General features: G+C 39.3%; 9 non-coding genes across 9 annotated transcripts; all 9 read right to left on the reverse strand.

Annotated features, from left to right (window-relative positions):
* Positions 1-268: 268 nt before the first annotated feature.
* On the reverse strand, positions 269-341 carry trnar-ucg (transfer RNA arginine (anticodon UCG)). The gene has a single exon. It is a non-coding gene; the product is annotated as a tRNA-Arg (tRNA).
* Positions 342-2,310: 1,969 nt separating this feature from the next.
* trnar-ucg (transfer RNA arginine (anticodon UCG)) lies at positions 2,311-2,383 on the reverse strand. Its single transcript has one exon. It is a non-coding gene; the product is annotated as a tRNA-Arg (tRNA).
* A 1,942-nt stretch (positions 2,384-4,325) lies between these two features.
* Positions 4,326-4,398, reverse strand: trnar-ucg (transfer RNA arginine (anticodon UCG)). The gene has a single exon. It is a non-coding gene; the product is annotated as a tRNA-Arg (tRNA).
* A 633-nt stretch (positions 4,399-5,031) lies between these two features.
* On the reverse strand, positions 5,032-5,104 carry trnar-ucg (transfer RNA arginine (anticodon UCG)). Its single transcript has one exon. It is a non-coding gene; the product is annotated as a tRNA-Arg (tRNA).
* A 6,318-nt stretch (positions 5,105-11,422) lies between these two features.
* Positions 11,423-11,496, reverse strand: trnag-ucc (transfer RNA glycine (anticodon UCC)). Its single transcript has one exon. It is a non-coding gene; the product is annotated as a tRNA-Gly (tRNA).
* A 287-nt stretch (positions 11,497-11,783) lies between these two features.
* On the reverse strand, positions 11,784-11,856 carry trnar-ucg (transfer RNA arginine (anticodon UCG)). Its single transcript has one exon. It is a non-coding gene; the product is annotated as a tRNA-Arg (tRNA).
* Positions 11,857-13,843: 1,987 nt separating this feature from the next.
* Positions 13,844-13,916, reverse strand: trnar-ucg (transfer RNA arginine (anticodon UCG)). Its single transcript has one exon. It is a non-coding gene; the product is annotated as a tRNA-Arg (tRNA).
* Positions 13,917-16,176: 2,260 nt separating this feature from the next.
* Positions 16,177-16,249, reverse strand: trnar-ucg (transfer RNA arginine (anticodon UCG)). The gene has a single exon. It is a non-coding gene; the product is annotated as a tRNA-Arg (tRNA).
* A 283-nt stretch (positions 16,250-16,532) lies between these two features.
* trnar-ucg (transfer RNA arginine (anticodon UCG)) lies at positions 16,533-16,605 on the reverse strand. Its single transcript has one exon. It is a non-coding gene; the product is annotated as a tRNA-Arg (tRNA).
* Between the last annotated feature and the right edge of the window lie 981 nt (positions 16,606-17,586).

The raw sequence follows: 17,586 nt of genomic DNA on the forward strand, positions 1-17,586 counted from the left end.
CCTATTTGACATATACAGACTTGCTATGCAACAGTAGACATCAAAGTTGTGAACCTGTCCGAATGAGGAAAGCTAGTGATATTTAACAAGTAAGAAGAGACCTTTTCCTCAATCTTGCGATGCCGAATCAGACAGATATTTCTCAGGCCTTTCAGTCTTAGATTATAAAAGTTGAACAACAGTGTCCAAGCTTTTCAAAGCAATGAGACCAATGCCTTATTTCGGGAATTTGCAAACATGTTCAAATTAGCTGAGCTAATGAATTAAACGACCACGAAGGGACTCGAACCCTCAATCTTCTGATTCGAAGTCAGACGCCTTATCCATTAGGCCACGCAGTCTATGTGATACATTCCTATTTGACATCATACAGACTTTGCTATGCCACAGTAGACATCAAAGTTGTGAACCTGTCCGAATGAGGAAAGCTAGTGATTTTTAACAAGTACAAGATACTCTTCCTTCAATCTGTGATGCCGATTCAGACACAATAATTCTCAGGCCTTGCAGTCTTAGATTATTAAAGTTGAACAACAATGTCCAAGCTTTTCAAAGCAACAAGACCAATGCCTTATTTAGGGAAATTGCAAACATGTACGAATTAGCTGAGCTAATGAAATAAATGACCTATTTGACATCATACAGACTTTGCTATGCCACAGTAGACATCAAAGTTGTGAACCTGTCCGAATGAGGAAAGCTAGTGATATTTAACAAGTAAGAAGAGACCTTTTCCCTCAATCTTGCGATGCCGAATCAGACACAATATTTCTCAGGCCTTTCAGTCTTAGATTATAAAAGTTGAACAACAGTGTCCAAGCTTTTCAAAGCATGAGACCAATGCCTTATTTCGGGAATTTGCAAACATGTTCAAATTAGCTTAGCTAATGAAATTAAACGACCACGAAGGGACTCAACCCTCAATCTTCTGGTTCGAAGTCAGACGCCTTATCCATTAGGCATCGCAGTCTATGTGATACATCCCTATTTGACATCATACAGACTGCCACAGTAGACATCAAAGTTGTGAACCTGTCCGAATGAGGAAAGCTAGTGATATTAACAAGTAAGAAGAGACTTTTCCCTCAATCTTGCGATGCCGAATCAGACACAATATTTCTCAGGCCTTCAGTCTTAGATTATAAAAGTTGAACAACAGTGTCCAAGCTTTTCAAAGCAATGAGACCAATGCCTTATTTCGGGAATTTGCAAACATGTTCAAATTAGCTGAGCTAATGAAATTAAACGACCACGAAGGGACTCGAACCCTCAATCTTCTGATTCGAAGTCAGACGCCTATCCATTAGGCCACGCAGTCTATGTGATACATCCCTATTTGACATCATACAGACTTTGCTATGCCACAGTAGACATCAAAGTTGTGAACCTGTCCGAATGAGGAAAGCTAGTGATATTTAACAAGTAAGAAGAGACCTTTTCCCTCAATCTTGCGATGCCGAATCAGACACAATATTTCTCAGGCCTTTCAGTCTTAGATTATAAAAGTTGAACAACAGTGTCCAAGCTTTTCAAAGCAATGAGACCAATGCCTTATTTCGGGATTTGCAAACATGTTCAAATTAGCTGAGCTAATGAAATTAAACGACCACGAAGGGACTCGAACCCTCAATCTTCTGATTCGAAGTCAGCCCTTATCCATTAGGCCACGCAGTCTATGTGATACATCCTATTTGACATCATACAGACTTTGCTATGCCACAGTAGACATCAAAGTTGTGAACCTGTCCGAATGAGGAAAGCTAGTGATATTTAACAAGTAAGAAGAGACCTTTCCCTCAATCTTGCGATGCCGAATCAGACACAATATTTCTCAGGCCTTTCAGTCTTAGATTATAAAGTTGAACAACAGTGTCCAAGCTTTTCAAAGCAATGAGACCAATGCCTTATTTCGGGAATTTGCAAACATGTTCAAATTAGCTGAGCTAATGAAATTAAACGACCACGAAGGGACTCGACCTCAATCTTCTGATCGAAGTCAGACGCCTATCCATTAGGCACGCAGTCTATGTGATACATCCCTATTCTGACATCATACAGACTTTGCTATGCCACAGTAGACATCAAAGTTGTGAACTCTGTCCGAATGAGGAAGCTAGTGATATTTAACAAGTAAGAAGAGACCTTTTCCCTCAATCTTGCGATGCCGAATCAGACACAATATTTCTCAGGCCTTTCAGTCTTAGATTATAAAGTTGAACAACAGTGTCCAAGCTTTTCAAAGCAATGATGACCAATGCCTTATTCGGGAATTTGCAAACATGTTCAAATTAGCTGAGCTAATGAATTAAACGACCACGAAGGGACTCGAACCCTCAATCTTCTGATTCGAAGTCAGACGCCTTATCCATTAGGCCACGCAGTCTAGTGTGATACATTCCTATTTGACATCATACAGACCTTTGCTATGCCACAGTAGACATCAAAGTTGTGAACCTGTCCGAATGAGGAAAGCTAGTGATATTTAACAAGTAAAAGAGAAACTCTTTCTTCAATCTTGTGATGCCGAGATTCAGACACCAATCTTCTCAGCCTTGCAGTCTTAGATTATTAAAGTTGAACACACATGTCCAAGCTTTTCAAAAGCAACAAGACCAATGCCTTATTTAGGGAAATTGCAAACATGTACGAATTAGCTGAGCTAATGAAATTAAATGACCCTATTGACATCATACAGACTTTGCTTATGCCACAGTAAGACATCAAAGTTGTGAACCTGTCCGAATGAGGAAAGCTAGTGATATTTAACAAGTAAGAAGAGACCTTTTCCCTCAATCTTGCGATGCCGAATCAGACACAATATTTCTCAGGCCTTTCAGTCTTAGATTTATAAAGTTGAACAAACAGTGTCCAAGCGTTTCAAAGCAATGAGACCAATGCCTTATTTCGGAATTTGCAAACATGTTCAAATTAGCTTAGCTAATGAAATTAAACGACCACGAAGGGACTCAACCCTCAATCTTCTGTTCGAAGTCAGACGCCTTATCCATTAGGCCATCGCAGTCTATTGATACATCCTATTTGACATCATACAGACTTTGAAATATGCCACAGTAGACATCAAAGTTGTGAACCTGTCCGAATGAGAAAGCAGTGATATTTAAAACAAGTAAGAAGAGACCTTTTCCCTCAATCTTGCGAATGCCGAATCAGACACAATATTTCTCAGGCCTTTCAGGTCTTAGATTATAAAAGTTGAAACAACAGTGTCCAAGCATTTTCAAAGCAATGAGACCAATGCCTTATTCGGGAATTTGCAAACATGTTCAAATTTGCTGAGCTAATGAATTAAACGACCATGAAGGGATCCCGAACCCTCAATCTTCTGATTTCGAAGTCAGACGCCTTATCCATTAGGCCACTGCAGTCTATGTGATCAATTCCTATTTGACATCATACAGACTTTGCTATGCCACAGTAGACATCAAAGTTGTGAACCTGTCCGAATGAAGGAAAGCTAGTGATTTTTAACAAGTACAAGAGATACCTTTTCCCTTCATTCTGTCGATGCAGAATTCAGACACAATCATTCTCAGTCCTTTCAGTCTTAGATTATTAAAGTGAACACCCAGTGTCCAAGCTTTTCAAAGCAACACAACCAATGCATTATTAGGGAAATTGCAAACATGTACGACTTAAGCTGAGGCTAATGAAATTAACTGACCCTATTTGACATCATACAGACTTTCTGCTATGCCCACAGTAGACATCAAAGTTGGTGAACCTGTCCGAATGAGGGAACGCTAGTGATATTTAACAAGTAAGATGAAGACCTTTTCCCTCAAATCTTTGCGATGCCGAATCAGACAACAATATTTCTCAGGGCTCATTTTCAGTCTAGATTATAAACAGTTGAAACACAATGTTCCCACTTTTTCAAGCAATGAGACCAATGCCTTATTTCGGGAATTTGCAAACATGTTCAAATTAGCTTCGCTAATGAAATTAAACGACCACGAAGGACTCGAACCCTCAATCTTACTGGTTCGAAGTCAGACGCCTTATCCATTAGGCATCGCAGTCTATGTGATACATCCCTATTTGACATCATACAGACTTTGAATATGCACAGTAGACATCAAGTTGTGAACCTGTCCGAATGAGGAAAGCTAGTGATATTTAACAAGTAAGAAGAGACCTTTTCCCTCAATCTTGCGATGCCGAATCAGACACAATATTTCTCAGGCCTTCAGTCTTAGATTATAAAAGTTGAACAACAGTGTCCAAGCATTTCAAAGCAATGAGACCAATGCTTATTTTCGGGAATTTGCAAACATGTTCAAATTAGCTGAGCTAATGAAATTAAACGACCACGAAGGGACTCGAACCCTCAATCTTCTGATTCGAAGTCAGACGCCTTATCCATTAGGCCACGCAGTCTATGTGATACATTCCCTATTTGACATCATACAGACTTTGCTATGCCACAGTAGACATCAAAGTTGTGAACCTGTCCGAATGAGGAAAGCTAGTGATATTTAACAAGTAAGAAGAGACCTTTTCCCTCAATCTTGCGATGCCGAATCAGACACAATATTTCTCAGCCTTTCAGTCTTAGATTATAAAAGTTGAACAACAGTGTCCAAGCTTTTCAAAGGATAGACCAATCCTTATTTCGGGAATTTGCAAACATGTTCAAATTAGCTGAGCTAATGAATTAAACGACCACGAAGGGACTCGAACCTCAATCTTCGATTCGAAGTCAGACGCCTTATCCATTAGGCACGCAGTCTATGTGAATTACATTCCTATTTGACATCATACAGACTTTGCTATGCCCAGTAGACTCAAAAGTTGTTGACCTGTCCGAATGAGGAAAGCTATGATATTTAACAAGTAAGAAGAGACCTTTTCCCTCAATCTTGCGCATCGAATCAGACACAATATTTCTCAGCCTTTCATCTTAGATTATAAAAGTTGAACAACAGGGTCCAGATTTTCAAAGCAATGAGACCAATGCTTATTTCGGGAATTTGCAAACATGTTCAAATTAGCTTAGCTAATGAAATTAAACGACCACGAAGGGACTCGAACCCTCAATCTTCTGATTCGAAGTCAGACGCCTTATCCATTAGGCCACGCAGTCTATGTGATAACATCCCTATTTGACATCATACAGACTTTGCTATGCCACAGTAGACATCAAAGTTGTGAACCTGTCCGATATGAGAAGCTAGTGATATTTAACAAGTAAGGAAGAGACCTTTCCCTCAATCTTGCGATGCCCGAATCAGACACAATATTTCTCAGGCCTTTCAGTCTTAGATTATAAAAGGTGCAACAACAGTGTCCAAGCTTTTCAAAGGAATGAGACCAATGCCTTATTTCGGGAATTTGCAAACATGTTCAAATTAGCTGAGCTAATGAAATTAAACGACCACGAAGGGACTCGAACCTCAATCTTCTGATTCGAAGTCAGACGCCTTATCCATTAGGCCACGCAGTCTATGTGATACATTCCTATTTGACATCATACAGACTTTGCTATGCCCACAGTGACATCAAAGTTGTGAACCTGTCCGAATGAGGAAAGCTAGTGATTTTTAACAAGTACAAAGATATCTTTCCTTCAATCTTGTGATGCAGATTCAGACACAATATTCTCAGGCCTTGCAGTCTTAGATTATTAAAGTTGAACAACAATGTCCAAGCTTTTCAAAGCAACAAGACCAATGCCTTATTTAGGGAAATTGCAAACATGTACGAATTAGCTGAGCTAATGAAATTAAATGACCCTATTTGACATCATACAGACTTTGCTATGCCACAGTAGACCATCAAAGTTGTGAACCTGTCCGAATGAGGAAAGCTAGTGATATTTAACAAGTAAGAAGAGACCTTTCCCTCAATCTTGCGATGGCCGAATCAGACACAATATTTCTCAGGGCCTTTCAGTCTTAGATTATAAAAGTTGAACAACAGTGTCCAAGCTTTTCACAAGCAATGAGACCAATGCCTTATTTCGGGAATTTGCAAACATGTTCAAATTAGCTTAGCTAATGAAATTAAACGACCACGAAGGGACTCAACCCTCAATCTTCTGGTTCGAAGTCAGACGCCTTATCCATTAGGCATCGCAGTCTATGTGATACATCCCTATTTGGACATCATACAGACTTTGAAAATATGCCACAGTAGACATCAAAAGTTGCTGAAACCTGTCCGAATGAGGAAGCTAGTGATATTTAACAAGTAAGAAGAGACCTTTTCCCTCAATCTTGCGATGCCGAATAGACACATATTTTCTCAGGCCTTTCAGTCTTTAGATTATAAAGTTGAACACAGTGTCAAGCTTTTCAAAGCAATGAGACCAATGCCTTATTTCGGATTTGCAAACATGTTCAAATTTGCTGAGTAATAAAATTAAGCGACATGAGGGACTCGAACCCTCAATCTTCTGATTCGAAGTCAGACGCCTTATCCATTAGGCCACGCAGTCTATGTGAAACATTCCTATTTGACATCATACAGACTTTGCTATGCAACAGTAGACATCAAAGTTGTGAACCTGTCCGAATGAGGAAAGCTAGTGATATTAACAAGTAAGAAGAGCCTTTCCCTCAATCTTGCGATTGCCGAATCAGACACAATATTTCTCAGGACTTTCAGTCTTAGATTATAAAATTTGAAGCAACAGTGTCCAAGTTTTCAAAGGAATAGACCAATGCCTTATTTCGGGAATTGCAATCATGTTCAAATTAGCTAGCTAATGAAATTAAACGATCACGAAGGGACTCGAACCCTCAATCTTCTGATTCGAAGTCAACGCCTTATCCATTAGGCCACGCAGTCTATGTGATACATTCCCTATTTGACATCATACAGACTTTGCTATGCACAGTAAACATCAAACGTTGTGACCTGTCGAATGAGAAAGCTAGTGATATTAACAAGTAAGAAAGAACCTTTTCCCCTCAATCTTGCGATCCGAATCAGACACAAATTTCTCAGCGCTTTCAGTCTTAGATATAAAAGTGAACAACAGTGTCCAAGCTTTTCAAGCAATGAGACCAATGCCTTATTTCGGGAATTTGCAAACATGTTCAAATTAGCTTAGCTAATTGAAATTAAACGACCACGAAGGGACTCGAACCCTCAATCTTCTGCGTTCGAAGTCAGACGCCTTATCCATTAGGCCATCGCAGTCTATGTGATACATCCCTATTTGACATCATACAGACTTTGAAATATGCCACAGTAGACATCAAAGTTGTAACCTGTCCGAATGAGGAAAGCTAGTGATATTTAACAAGTAAGAAGAGAACCTTTTCCCTCAATCTTGCGATGCCGAATCAGACACAATATTTCTCAGGCCTTCAGTCTTAGATTATAAAAGTTGAACAACAGTGTCCAAGCTTTTCAAAAGCAATGAGACCAATGCCTTATTTCGGGAATTTGCAAACATTTTCAAATTAGCTGAGCTAATGAAATTAAACGACCACGAAGGACTCGAACCCTCAATCTTCTGATTCGAAGTCAGACGCCTTATCCATTAGGCCACGCAGTCTATGTGATACATTCCTATTTGACATCATACAGACTTTGCTATGCCACAGTAGACATCAAAGTTGTGAACCTGTCCGAATGAGGAAAGCTAGTGATTTTTAACAAGTACAAAGATACCTTTTCCTTCAATCTTGTGATGCCGATTCAGACACAATAATTCTCAGGCCTTCAGTCTTAGATTATTAAAGTTGAACAACAATGTCCAAGCTTTTCAAAGCAACAAGACCAATGCCTTATTTAGGGAATTGCAAACATGTCGAATTAGCTGAGCTAATGAAATTAAATGACCCTATTTGACATCATACAGACTTTGCTATGCCACAGTAGACATCAAAGTTGTGAACCTGTCCGAATGAGGAAAGCTAGTGATATTTAACAAGTAAGAAGAGACCTTTTCCCTCAATCTTGCGATGCCGAATCAGACACAATATTTCTCAGGCCTTTCAGTCTTAGATTATAAAAGTTGAACAACAGTGTCCAAGCTTTTCAAAGCAATGAGACCAATGCCATTTATTCGGGAATTGCAAACATGTTCAAATTAGCTTAGCTAATGAAATTAACGACCACAAGGACTCGAAACCCTCATCTCTGGTTCGAAGTCAGACGCCTTATCCATTAGCATCGCAGTCTATGTGATAATCCCTATTTGACATATACAGACTTTGAAATATCCACAGTAGACATCAAAGTTGTGAACCTGTCCGAATGAGGAAAGCTAGTGATATTTAACAAGTAAGAAGAGACTTTTCCCTCATCTTGCGATGCCGAATCAGACACAATATTTCTCAGGCCTTTCAGTCTTAGATTATAAAAGTTGAACAACAGTGTCCAAGCTTTCAAAGCAATGAGACCAATGCTTATTTCGGGAATTTGCAAACATTTTCAAATTTGCTGAGCAATGAAATTAAACGACACGAGGGACTCGAACCCTCAATCTTCTGATTCGAAGTCAGACGCCTTATCCATTAGGGCCACGCAGTCTATGTGATACATTCCTATTTGACATCATACAGACTTTGCTATGCCACAGTAGACATCAAAGTTGTGAACCTGTCCGAATGAGGAAGCTAGTGATTTTTTAACAAGTACAAAGATATTCTTTCCTTCAATCTTGTGATGCATATTCAGACACAATAATTCTCACGCCTGCAGTCTTAGATTATTAAAGTTGAACACAATGTCCAAGCTTTTCAAAGCAACAAGACCAATGCCTTATTTAGGGAATTGCAAACATGTACGAATAGCTGAGCTAATGAAATTAAATGACCCTATTTGACATCATACAGACTTGCTATGCCACAGTAGACATCAAAGTTGTGAACCTGTCCGAATGAGGAAAGCTAGTGATATTTAACAAGTAGAAGAGACTTTTCCCTCAATCTTGCGATGCTAATCAGACACAATATTTCTCAGGGCCTTTCAGTCTTAGATTATAAAAGTTGAAAACAGTGTCCAAGCTTTTCAAAGCAATGAGACCAATGCCTTATTCGGGAATTTGCGAACATGTCAAATTAGCTTAGCTAAATGAAATTAAACGACCACGAAGGGACTCAAACCCTCAATCTTCTGGTTCGAAGTCAGACGCCTTATCCATTAGGCATCGCAGTCTATGTGATACATCCCTATTTGACATCATACAGACTTTGAACTATGGCCACAGTAGACATCAAAGTTGTGAACCTGTCCGAATGAGGAAAGGTCTAGTGGATATTTAACAAGTAAGAAGAGAACCTTTCCCCTCAATCTGGCGATGCCGAATCAGACACAATATTTCTCAGGCCTTTCAGTATTTAGATTATAAAAAGGTTGAACAACAGCCTGTCCAAGCTTCTTCAAAAGCAATGAGACCCATGCCTTTATTCGGGAATTTGCAAACATGTTCAAATTTGCAGAGAAATGAAATTAATGCAACCATGAAGGGACTCGAACCCTCAAGCTTCCTGATTCGAAAGTCAAGACGCCTTATCCATTAGGGCCACGCAGTCTATGTGTAACATTCCTATTTGCCATCATACAGTCTTTGCTATGCAACAGTAGACATCAAAGTTGTGAACCTGTCCGAATGAGGAAAGCTAGTGATATTTAACAAGTAAGAAGAGACCCTTTCCCTCAATCTTGCGATGCCGAATCAGACACAATATTTCTCAGGCCTTTCAGTCTTAGATATAAAAGTTGAACAACAGTGTCCAAGCTTTTCAAAGGCAATGAGACCAATGCCTTATTTCGGGAATTTGCAACATGTTCAAATTGCTGAGCTAATGAAATTAAACGACCACGAAGGGACTCGAACCTCAATCTTTCTGATTCGAAGTCAGACGCCTTATCCATTAGGCCACGCAAGTCCTATGTGATACATTCCCTATTTGACATCATACAGACTTTGCTATGCACAGTAGACATCAAAGTTGTGAACCTGTCCGAAATGAGGAAAGCTAGTGATTTTTAACAAGTACAAAGATACTCTTTCCTTCAATCTTGTGATGCATATTCAGACACAATAATTCTCAGGCCTTGCAGTCTTAGATTATTAAAGTTGAACAACAATGTCCAAGCTTTCAAAGCAACAAGACCAATGCCTTATTTCGGGAAATTGCAAAAATGTACGAATTAGCGAGCTAATGAAATTAAATGACCCTATTGACATCATACAGACTTTGCTATGCCACAGTAGACATCAAAGTTGTGAACCTGTCCGAATGAGGAAAGCTAGTGATATTTAACAAGTAAGAAGAGACCTTTTCCCTCAATCTTGCGATGCCGAATCAGACACAATATTTCTCAGGGCTTTCAGTCTTAGATTATAAAAGTTGAACAACAGTGTCCAAGCTTTTCAAAGCAATGAGACCAATGCCTTATTTGGGAATTTGCAAACATGTTCAAATTAGCTTAGCTAATGAAATTAAACGACACGAAGGGACTCGAAACCCTCAATCTTCTGGTTCGAAGTCAGACGCCTTATCCATTAGGCCATCGCAGTCTATGTGATACATCCCTATTTGACATCATACAGACTTTGAAATATGCCACAGTAGACATCAAAGTTGTGAACCTGTCCGAATGAGGAAAGCTAGTGATATTTAACAAGTAAGAAGAGACCTTTTCCCTCAATCTTGCGGATGCCGAATCAGACACATATTTCTCAGGCCTTTCAGTCTTAGATTATAAAAGTTGAACAACAGTGTCCAGCTTTTCAAAGCAATGAAGACCAATGCCTTATTCGGGAATTTGCAAACATTTTCAAATTTGCTGACGCTAATGAAATTAAACGACACGAAGGGACTCGAACCCTCAATCTTCTGATTCGAAGTCAGACGCCTTATCCATTAGCCACGCAGTCTATGTGATACATTCCATTTGACATCATACAGACTTTGCTATGCCACAGTAGACATCAAAGTTGTGAAACCTGTCCAAATGAGGAAAGATTTGATTTTAACAAGTACAAAGATACCTTTTCCTTCAATCTTTGTATGCATATTCAGACACAATAATTCTCAGGCCTGCAGTCTTAGATTATTAAAGTTGAACAACATATGTCCAAGCTTTCAAAGCATACAAGACCAATGCCTTATTTAGGGAAATTGCAAACATGTACGAATTAGCTGAGCTAATGAAATTAAATGACCCTATTTGACATCATACAGACTTTTGCTATGCCACAGTAGGACATCAAAGTTGTGAACCTGTCCGAATGAGGAAAGCTCGTGATATTTAACAAGTAAGAAGAGACCTTTTCCCTCAATCTTGCGATGCCGAATCAGACCAATATTCTCAGGCCTTTCAGTCTTAGATTATAAAAGTTGAACAACGATGTCCCAAGCTTTTCAAAGCAATGAGACCATGCCTTATTTCGGGAATTTGCAAACATGTTCAAATTAGCTGAGCTAATGAAATTAAACGACCACGAAGGGACTCGAACCCTCAATCTTCTGATTCGGAAGTCAGACGCCTTATCCATTAGGCCACGCAGTCTATGTGATACATCCCTATTTGACATCATACAGACTTTGCTATGCCACAGTAGACATCAAAGTTGTGAACCTGTCCGAATGAGGAAAGCTAGTGATATTTAACAAGTAAGAAGAGACCTTTTCCCTCAATCTTGCGATGCCGAATCAGACACAATATTTCTCAGGCCTTTCAGTCTTAGATTATAAAAGTTGAACAAACAGTGTCCAAGCTTTTCAAAGCAATGAGACCAATGCCTTATTTCGGGAATTTGCAAACATGTTCAAATTAGCTGAGCTAATGAAATTAAACGACCACGAAGGGACTCGAACCCTCAATCTTCTGATTCGAAGTCAGACGCCTTATCCATTAGGCCACGCAGTCTATGTGATACATCCCTATTTGACATCATACAGACTTTGCTATGCCACAGTAGACATCAAAGTTGTGAACCTGTCCGAATGAGGAAAGCTAGTGATATTTAACAAGTAAGAAGAGACCTTTTCCCTCAATCTTGCGATGCCGAATCAGACACAATATTTCTCAGGCCTTCAGTCTTAGATTATAAAAGTTGAACAACAGTGTCCAAGCTTTTCAAAGCAATGAGACCAATGCCTTATTTCGGGAATATTGCAAAACATGTTCAAATTAGCTGAGCTAATGAAATTAAACGACCACGAAGGGACTCGAACCCTCAATTTATTATTCGAAGTCAGACGCCTTAGCCATTAGGCCACGCAGTCTATGTGATACCTCCCTATTTGACATCATACAGACTTTGCTATGCCACAGTAGACATCAAAGTTGTGAACCTGTCCGAATGAGGAAAGCTAGTGATTTTAACAAGTACAAAGATACTCTTTCCTTCATCTTGTGATGCCATATTTTAGACACCCCAATACTTCTCAGGCCTTGCAGTCTTAGATTATTAAAGTTGACAACAATGTCCAAGCTTTTCAAGCAACTAGGACCATGCCTTATTTAGGGAACTTGCAAACAATGTACGAATTAGCTGAGCTAATGAAATAAATGACCCTATTTGACATCATACAGACTTTGCTATGCAACAGTGGACATCAAAGTTGTGAACCTGTCCGAATGAGGAAAGCTAGTGATATTTAACAAGTAAGAAGAGACCTTTCCCTCAATCTTGCGATGCCGAATCAGACACAATATTTCTCAGGCCTTTCAGTCTTAGATTATAAAAGTTGAACAACAGTGTCCAAGCTTTTCAAAGCAATGAGACCAATGCCTTATTTCGGGAATTTGCAAACATGTTCAAATTAGCTGAGCTAATGAAATTAAACGACCAAAGGGACTCGAACCCTCAATCTTCTGGTCGAAGTCAGACGCCTTATCCATTAGGCACGCAGTCTATGTGATACATCCCTATTTGACATCATACAGACTTTGCTATGCCACAGTAGACATCAAAGTTGTGAACCTGTCCGAATGAGGAAAGCTAGTGATATTTAACAAGTAAGAAGAGACTTTTCCCTCAATCTTGCGATGCCGAATCAGACACAATATTTCTCAGGCCTTTCAGTCTTAGATTATAAAAGTTGAACAACAGTGTCCAAGCTTTCAAAGCAATGAGACCAATGCCTTATTTCGGGAATTTGCAAACATGTTCAAATTAGCTGAGCTAATGAAATTAAACGACCACGAAGGGACTCGAAACCTCAATCTTCTGATTCGAAGTCAGACGCCTTATCCATTAGGCACGCAGTCTATGTGATACATTCCTATTTGACATCATACAGACTTTGCTATGCCACAGTAGACATCAAAGTTGTGAACCTGTCCGAATGAGGAAAGCTAGTGATATTTAACAAGTAAGAAGAGACCTTTCCCTCAATCTTGCGATGCCGAATCAGACACAATATTCTCAGGCCTTTCAGTCTTAGATTATAAAAGTTGAACAACAGTGTCCAAGCTTTTCAAAGCAATGAGACCAATGCCTTATTTCGGGAATTTGCAAACATGTTCAAATTAGCTGAGCTAATGAAATAAACGACCACGAAGGGACTCGAACCCTCAATCTTCTGTTCGAAGTCAGACGCCTTATCCATTAGGCCCGCAGTCTATGTGATACATTCCTATTTGACATCATACAGACTTTGCTATGCCACAGTAGACATCAAAGTTGTGAACCTGTCCGAATGAGGAAAGCTAGTGATATTTAACAAGTAAGAAGAGACCTTTTCCCTCAATCTTGCGATGCCGAATCAGACACAATATTTCTCAGGCCTTTCAGTCTTAGATTATAAAAGTTGAACAACAGTGTCCAAGCTTTTCAAAGCAATGAGACCAATGCCTTATTTCGGGAATTTGCAAACATGTTCAAATTAGCTGAGCTAATGAAATTAAACGACCACGAAGGGACTCGAACCCTCAATCTTCTGATTCGAAGTCAGACGCCTTATCCATTAGGCCACGCAGTCTATGTGATACATTCTATTTGACATCATACAGACTTTGCTATGCCACAGTAGACATCAAAGTTGTGAACCTGTCCGAATGAGGAAAGCTAGTGATTTTAACAAGTACAAAGATACTCTTTCCTTCAATCTTGTGATGCATATTCAGACACAATAATTCTCAGGCCTTGCAGTCTTAGATTATTAAAGTTGAACAACAATGTCCAAGCTTTTCAAAGCAACAAGACCATGCCTTATTTAGGGAAATTGCAAACATGTACGAATTAGCTGAGCTAATGAAATTAAATGACCTATTTGACATCATACAGACTTTGCTATGCCACAGTAGACATCAAAGTTGTGAACCTGTCCGAATGAGGAAAGCTAGTGATATTTAACAAGTAAGAAGAGACCTTTCCCTCAATCTTGCGATGCCGAATCAGACACAATATTTCTCAGGCCTTTCAGTCTTAGATTATAAAAGTTGAACAACAGTGTCCAAGCTTTTCAAAGCAATGAGACCAATGCCTTATTTCGGGAATTTGCAAACATGTTCAAATTAGCTTAGCTAATGAAATTAAACGACCACGAAGGGACTCAACCCTCAATCTTCTGGTTCGAAGTCAGACGCCTTATCCATTAGGCATCGCAGTCTATGTGATACATCCCTATTTGACATCATACAGACTTTGAAATATGCCACAGTAGACATCAAAGTTGGAAACCTGTCCGAATGAGGAAAGCTAGTGATATTTAACAAGTAAGAAGAGACCTTTCCCTCAATCTTTGCGATGCCGAATCAGACACAATATTTCTCAGGCCTTTCAGTCTTAGATTATAAGCGTTGAACAAACAGTGTCCAAGCTTTCAAAGGCAATGAGACCAATCCTTATTTCGGGGAATTTGCAAACTGTTCAAATTAGCTTGCTAATGAAATTAAACGACCACGAAGGGACTTGAACCCTCAATCTTCTGGTTCGAAGTCAGACGCCTTTTCCATAGGCATCGCAGTCTATGTGCATACATCCCTATTTGAATCACAGACTTTGAAATATGCCACAGTAGACATCAAAGTTGTAACGCTGTCCGAATTGAGGAGCTAGTGGGGATATTTAACAAGTAAAGAGACCTTTTCCCTCAATCTTTGCGATCCGATCAGACACAATATTTCTCAGGCCTTTCAGTCTAGATTATAAAAGTTGAAACAACAGTGTCCAAGCTTTTAAAGCAATGAGACCAATGCCTTATTTCGGGAATTTGCAAACATTTTCAAATTCCTGAGCTAATGAAATTAACGACCACGAAGGGACTCGAACCCCTCAATCTTCTGATTCGAAGTCAGATGCCTTATCCATTAGGCCACGCAGTCTATGTGATACATTCCTATTTGACATCATACAGACTTTGCTATGCCAACAGTAGACATCAAAGTTGTGAACCTGTCCGAATGAGGAAAGCTAGTGATTTTTAACAAGTACAAGATACTCTTTCCTTCAATCTTGTGATGCATATTCAGACACAATAATTCTCAGGCCTTGCAGTCTTAGATTATTAAAGTTGAACAACAATGTCCAAGCTTTTCAAAGCAACAAGACCAATGCCTTATTTAGGGAAATTGCAAACATGTACGAATTAGCTGAGCTAATGAAATTAAATGACCCTATTTGACATCATACAGACTTTGCTATGCCACAGTAGACATCAAAGTTGTGAACCTGTCCGAATGAGGAAAGCTAGTGATATTTAACAAGTAAGAAGAGACCTTTCCCTCAATCTTGCGATGCCGAATCAGACACAATATTTCTCAGGCCTTTCAGTCTTAGATTATAAGAGTTGAACAACAGTGTCCAAGCTTTCAAAGCAATGAGACAATGCCTTATTTCGGGAATTTGCAAACATGTTCAAATTAGCTTAGCTAATGAAATTAAACGACCACGAAGGGACTTCGAACCCTCAATCTTCTGATTGAAGTCAGATGCCTTATCATTAGGCACGCAGTCTATGTGATACATTCCTATTTGACATCATACAGACTTTGCTATGCCACAGTAGACATCAAAGTTGTGAACCTGTCCGAATGAGGAAAGCTAGTGATATTTAACAAGTAAGAAGGACCTTTTCCCTCAATCTTGCGATGCCGAATCAGACACAATATTTCTCAGGCCTTCAGTCTTAGATTATAAAAGTTGAACAACAGTGTCCAAGCTTTTCAAAGCAATGAGACCAATGCCTTATTTCGGGAATTTGCAAACATGTTCAAATTAGCTGAGCTAATGAAATTAAACGACCACGAAGGGACTCGAACCCTCAATCTTCTGATTCGAAGTCAGACGCCTTATCCATTAGGCCACGCAGTCTATGTGATACATTCCTATTTGACATCATACAGACTTGCTATGCCACAGTAGACATCAAAGTTGTGAACCTGTCCGAATGAGGAAAGCTAGTGATATTACACAGTAAGAAGAGACCTTTCCCTCAATCTTGCGATGCGAATCAGACACAATATTTCTCAGGCTTTCAGTCTTAGATTATAAAAGTTGAACAACAGTGTCCAAGCTTTTCAAAGGAATGAGACCAATGCCTTATTTCGGGAATTTGCAAAACATGTTCAAATTAGCTGAGCTAATTGAAATTAAACGACCACGAAGGGACTCGAACCCTCAATCTTCTGATTCGAAGTCAGACGCCTTATCCATTAGGCCACGCAGTCTATGTGATACATTCCTATTTGACATCATACAGACTTTGCTATGCCACAGTAGACATCAAAGTTGTGAACCTGTCCGAATGAGGAAAGCTAGTGATATTTAACAAGTAAGAAGAGACCTTTTCCCTCAATCTTGCGATGCCGAATCAGACACAATATTTCTCAGCCTTTCAGTCTTAGATTATAAAAAAGTTGAACAACAGTGTCCAAGCTTTTCAAAGCAATGAGACCAATGCCTTATTTCGGGAATTTGCAAACATGTTCAAATTAGCTGAGCTAATGAAATTAAACGACCACGAAGGGACTCGAACCCTCAATCTTCTGGTTCGAAGTCAGACGCCTTATCCATTAGGCATCGCGTCTATGTGATACATCCCTATTTGACATCATACAGACTTGAAATATGCCACAGTAGACATCAAAGTTGTAAACCTGTCCGAATGAGGAAAGCTAGTGATATTTAACAAGTAAGAAGAGACCTTTTCCCTCAATCTTGCGATGCCGAATCAGACACAATATTTCTCAGGCCTTTCAGTCTTAGATTATAAAAGTTGAACAACAGTGTCCAAGCTTTTCAAAGCAATGAGACCAGCCTTATTTCGGGAATTTGCACATTTTTCAATTTGCTGAGCTAATGCTGAATTAAATTAACGACCCGAAGGGACTCGAACCCTCAATCTTCTGATTCGAAGTCAGACGCCTTATCCATTAGGCCACGCAGTCTATGTGATATACTCCTATTTGCCATCATACAGACTTTTTATGCCACAGTAGACATCAAAGTTGTGAACCTGTCCGAATGAGGAAGCTAGTGATTTTAACAAGTACAAGATATTCTTTCCCTCAATCTTGTGATGCATATTCAGACCATAATTCTCAGGCCTTGCAGTCTTAGATATTAAAGTTGAACACAATTGTCCAAGCTTTTCATTCAAAGCAATCAGACCAATGCCTTATTTCGGAAATTGCAAACATGTTCAAATT

This window comes from Oncorhynchus kisutch, unplaced genomic scaffold (assembly GCF_002021735.2).
Source record: "Oncorhynchus kisutch isolate 150728-3 unplaced genomic scaffold, Okis_V2 scaffold3211, whole genome shotgun sequence".
NCBI lineage: Eukaryota > Metazoa > Chordata > Actinopteri > Salmoniformes > Salmonidae > Oncorhynchus > Oncorhynchus kisutch.